The sequence below is a fragment of the Ptychodera flava genome, chromosome 1, assembly GCF_041260155.1.
Source record: "Ptychodera flava strain L36383 chromosome 1, AS_Pfla_20210202, whole genome shotgun sequence".
Lineage (NCBI taxonomy): Eukaryota > Metazoa > Hemichordata > Enteropneusta > Ptychoderidae > Ptychodera > Ptychodera flava.
In genome coordinates this window covers 52,379,394-52,385,393 of record NC_091928.1, presented here as the reverse complement: position 1 = coordinate 52,385,393, position 6,000 = coordinate 52,379,394, and positions in this window count along the sequence as shown.

The window sequence follows — 6,000 nt, the reverse complement described above, 5'->3', positions numbered from 1 at the left end:
AATTCAAACAATTATGCTACTCTGTCCTCCAAATTCGCTTCCTCATCTCTATTCATCCTTCATTACTATTCTAAATTGTGATATTATCTGCAATAGACCACGCACAGCGACGGGTATACCAGCACAATTTACGACCTATATAAGCTTATATGCATGTAATGCTGAGATGGTTTAATTGATGTTATATTCATCACAGTACATCGAAATCCTGGCGAGAAACTTTATGGTGGCATTTTCTCTAGCTGACAGTTCGTGCGTGTCATACACATTTTATATCGCGAATATAGCACTGTTACATCCATTTCTCCGAATGGCAACCAACCAGTTGCAACCTCACCATATCGCTGTTAATCGTTATTTAGGAACCGAGATACTAAAATTAATCAACAGGTTGACGGATATATGCGACATACCCCCAAGGGTGCACTAACCCCTAAGATGCTTAAGCTGGTCGGGTACAAGAAATCTCTCCATTATGCCCACGACAGGTGTATCTAAGCACGGGTAGAGTTATACTCTCTCACAGTCCCTCGCCGGCTACGCTTTAGTCCATACTAGCTTCCTCAGCGAGCCGGCAAAGCTACGCTACCATATCACGGCTGGCTCGGTGAGCGTCGCTTGTTAGAAAGACTTTGAGGGCGCATACCTTCGTTGCGTTGCGAACCGTCCGAAGGGGCTGTTAGAGAGTCTAGGGTAGAGTAATCGTACGTACACTATAGGAGAAGGAAGGGAACGTCCTCGACTGACAAATTATGTCTAATTACTACCGTCAGTTTGTTCCTCAGACCAGAGCAAGGATATAAATCTCCTGATTTTCGTGTCAATATGAAATTAAATTGGTCCAATAATCATTTCCATTCAAGGTAATACATTACCAGGTTCATGGGACATTTGTGATTTACAAATTTAAGTAGGACCACTGACAGTTAGTGGTGGTACCAGGTACAGTTAGTGATGGTACAAGTGACTTAAGTTGCCATTTTGATTCTAAATATCTAAATTCCTAATAAGAATATGATATTGAGAGCATAATTACGTAAAATGCGCGTACACAGAGATCACGGGAGGGATTGTCTGAGACCAAGACTGTACTGTCGTAAACTCACGGGCCAGATCCCGGGGCCAGACTCATCACGGACTGTATCGTGACACATTAACTGGATTTGCGTATACAGTGTAGCCTGGACTATGAAAAATGAAATTTCAAAAAATTATGAGTTGTCCATTTAATCAAGACAATTTGTTTTTAGAAAAACAATTTGTTGTTGCCAATCTCAGTGTTGTATTGTTTAGTTTCATTTTATTGTTTGTTTGCTTCTTTGTTTGTCGTAGTTCTACTCATTTGATATTACGCCCTATAATTAAATTTTATCGAGAATTTGCCAGTTTGCTTCAAATCGTCTTGTCTGAACACGGTTAGCGATTAATCAATTGACACCGAATTGCTGACTAAACGATATGATGGGCTTTTTTGCCGGCGCTCAGTAGAAAAGTAATCCCTCCGCCAGCTGATGATAAAAATAAGTCTTCTACCCTTTCCTCCTCTTGTCTAATAAAATAAAATAACAATTATATGAAAGTAATAATATAACCACCCGTACTTCCAAGGGACCAGTCGCGAACGCCGTTTTCCGTGACTCCTGTTCAAAGAAACCAGCCTGAGCTATAGAAGTTGTATAGGTGTGAACTTTGTGATTATTTAATGATTGATAGGGTGAACGATAAGGGAGCAATGGTCTGGTAGACTAACTGATTTTTGATTTAGATAGGCCTACATGGTTGGGTACTTTGGACAGCTGAGCCAGTTAGTGCAAATATACACAAACTCTAGTCTTAACCATATGTAGATGGCAAATTCTACATTTTGTACAAAGTGATGGTCAAAAGTGCTCAGGGGGTGGGGTGGGGGTGGTTAAAGTCGTAATTGAGTGAAAAAGGTGAATATTTTGACACAAAAACTACACTACATCCGCTCACAGACAAGGAGAAAAATCCGCTGTAGCTGAAGGTCAACACAGGTTTGTGACATTAATTTTGTATGATGCCGGCCAAGAATTTTTAGAGTGCACAGAAATATTTTAATTGTGGCACAAAGTTTAGACCATGGTACAATTTGTGAGGGTAGAAACGGTAACGTAGTTAATGATAGGGAATGTATCTGAACGTAGCGTTGCCACACCACACTGCACATTACTTAGACTCTGCAAATAACATATGGGCCATAAATTAGAGTGAAAATTCTGCGGTACATTGGTTGATCATTATCCCTTCCTAACCATAGGAGTACGGAATGTTTCCTAGATCGTCGTCGGATGGGAAGTGACGGACACTGCATGCACTGTGAGGCCGAAGGCCGAACCTCGGTACTTATACAGTACCGAGGTTCGGCCTTCGGCCTCACAGTGCATGCAGTGTCCGTCACTTTCCATCCGACGACGATCTAGGAAACATTCCGTACGCCTGTGTTCCTAACCACCGCGTTCTTGCACAGACATTTTTCTCCTTGTCTTTGGTTCTAGTTACTATCAAGAATATTCCCTCTGTTATATGCATTCTACCTTAAAATCTCCCTTTTCCCGCGTACCTAATGTCTTCTAGTTCTACTTACCTGCAGCAGAAAGTCAGGATGTCGCAACTTCATCAACTCGGAGTCAGCATAACCCCGTCTCATTTGTAGTTTCAGCTTAATTTCCCACGAACACCTGCCCTCTTGTAATCTTGTAATGCAAACTTACATAACACATTTCACGGTTGGATTATTAACCCGGTGGTGGCAGTCCCGGGTTGGTGGGTACCCATGCGCGTTACCAAATTCACGGAAAAGGGTTTTTTTTTCAGTCATCTCGGAGATTCTAGGTCCGTGAAATCGAGAAAAAGGGGTACTTTTTCAGAGTAACCTCCGAGATTAGGGGTAGTCCTTTCATAATCTCCCTAGGACACTAAATCTGGTCTAGTCTCACTCACAAAGAAAATAAAAAACAGGTGAGGACAAACATTTGTGATGTATGTAAGCTTACATGTATACAAAGTCAACCTCCAGGGTCAACCCTGGAAGTCAAAATACTAACCTCCTAGATTTCGAAAATAAGGGTAGGTTTTTTACAGCTAATTTCTCCCAGATTTGCCACAAATAGGGGGTGTTTTTCTCAGAAATATTCTCGGAAAGGGGGTACTTTTCAAACTTGGGTAACAAGCATGGGTACCCACCAACCCGGGGACTGCTACCGCCGGGATTATTAACCAGTCACCTAGTAGCCAGCTGTGCAGTTGCCGTCGTCTGCATGCGCTGTCCCAAAGTGATCTTCGGGTGAACCGACACAGAGGCTATTAAAGGTATATCAATTTCATGACCTTTTCTTTTCAATGTAGATTTCGGAGTCTAAATCTCTATTTGGGGATACACAGCCATATGAAAACATTAGATCACGGTCTAAACTTACTTCCTCGGCGAGAAGAAAAAATAATTACCGATGCTTTCTTGAAATATCAAATTTCGATTTTCGCGCCTTCATTGCATCTTGACGATATACGTACGGCAAGTCGCGAATGGCACAAAGATATAAGTAAGATTTATAACTAGACTTGTAGGGTTTACTCGATATCAGTGCAGAGTGTGTACTATCGTTATACAAAAACATGTGGCAGGTGAACGAAAGACAGACCGCTATGCAATGTCGGTGTCCTTAACATGGTGTGTGGACAAATTGACAATCCCGTTCCTCCAGTATGCGAAAATTGCCGGTCTATGCAAAACAATCTCCCGGCCGGCTTCAGAATGCGGAGATCTGGTCCGCAGTGAAACTACTTCAGACAAAATGTAACCCTCTCTCCTTTGTGATTGGTACCTTTTGTGCGTAAACATTGTATTACGCCACATGACTTCGTAAGTTTTGAAATGCTGCTCGTTACCCTGTATGACAGTGCCTGGTAATTAGAGTTCGCTATGGGTCATGTACAATTTTGTTGTCTTTAATTTTGCTATGGTCCCGATTTTTTATGAGAACCGTGTTTGGATGGAGCTTTTCATAAACATCTTCGTAGTATTTGCACAGTACATCCATGGTAATAGTTTTGCATGGCAGGGCTGGCCTGCCATGCAGAGGTGGTATAATGTACTGTATAGCTTCAAATTTTACAACTTCAAATTTAGGTTATCTGCAGTAGCTTGTGATCGTTGACCTTTTACAATGGAGGATGCGATTGTATCTATTGTAGTATTGTGTTCAACAGGGAAACCAAATAAAATAATGTCATGTCTCATGTTTAGCTGAAATCTAGGGGAAGGAAAAGTACTGGGCCTTTCATATTTTTTAAAAACCAGTGCTTGGTTCCCACCTATAGTCATTCCAAGGTTGGTGAGGTCAAATTCAAAGACAAATTTCATCAATATGGTATGTAATAAATATACACTTGTATGACTATCATTGATTATGAGACAGACTTTCCAGAATTTCTTTGAAATATATACATTCAGTTTTCATTACATTGCTGTACTTGCCGCACAACTGCATTAGATAGCCGGCCCTATGAAACTTTCTGTTTGATATCTTTCTTAAATACTCTTTTACACTAACCAACAATGTCCAAATCGTGTGTGTGTGTCTTTCGTTGATTAAAGAACATTTATTTAGTTATTGCCTGTGTAAAATCATTCAATCTGTAAATTTATCTGTGTTATTCAATCATCTAGTTGAATAAAAGATCGAGGCATTTAAGAACGCTGCTATTGCCACAGAGTTTTAGAACTCACAATTCCCATTTCAGATTGCATCTGTTTTCAATTCATTTCTCTTGTATCCGAACTCCCTGTGTCCTGCCTACATATACAAACAGCAATATACCTTTATCCTTGGCCCTCAACATGATTCTGGTAGTTGAGCAGAGTTTACAAAGTTCAAAAGTTCATTCCAACTTGCAGTTAGCAAGGCTTAGAAATGTCAAGCTATTGATTCAGTGAATTCGATTACACGTTGTAATCAAACAAAGATAAACAAAAAATTCTTCAAACATTTTAAAAGTTTACAAAATCAGTGACTGTATGCAACTGCAAGGTTCACATAATATGATTGAGAGCTAGAGCAATGTTGTTGGTGAATACAATAGTCACTGCAATTCCACGTGGTAATGTCGTCACTTTGTTTTGATACAAGATGCTTCGCAGAACACTGCTGAATGAAATAGTTATGTAGTAGCAGTGTTTGTGTAAGAGATACTACCAAAATGATTGAGAAGCGGATACGTTCCAGTTCAAGCACCCCTGAACCCCAGAGACAATCCTATTGAAGTATTCACGTCAGATTCTGCAATTTTGACATCCCCTCCCATTTCATCTCGTGAACTTAAGAAAAATGTTCACGTTTTCCTAGCTGTTTTTGTTGGCAAGATCTTCGACCCACATTGACGCTATGCAAGTGGTTGCCTCGCCTGAAATATATCAAGTTGCACATTCCCAAAAAAGCATATTAGTGTAAAATGTTTTACAGAATTGGATTGGAGACCATGACATGATAAGTTCTTCATGCTTTTTTAAAGTCATTTTGTTTTTTTATAAACAGCAAGAGTTGGGGATTTCAAAATTGTCTCTTAATCCCTTCCACCTGATCTTTAATTATTTAATTGTCCGAAAATATAAAATAGGTAGGAAAAAGGTCAAATAATTGTTCCCCGATAGCTGTGGAAACGCAGCTATCTTTAGCGGGGTAGCGTTCGCTATGTGGGTCACCAAAAGGTCAACCCCGCCACGGATAGCTGCGGGCCGGCCGCCTAGCATCGAAAATGGGTAAATATACAACTATGATATATAAACCCCGGGATACGCGTACATCACGTACATTCGCTAGTCTCGTTCCCCAGCTGCCCGGCGCCCCTTTCTTAACAGCGCAGCCAGCGGTAGAAAGCGGGTAGGAAACTAGGCTAGGCGGCCTTCTCTATTTTTCATGAACCTGAGTAGTCCGATTGATAACGAAGTGTGGCGGACGATGCTGAAGTTATTTTCGTATT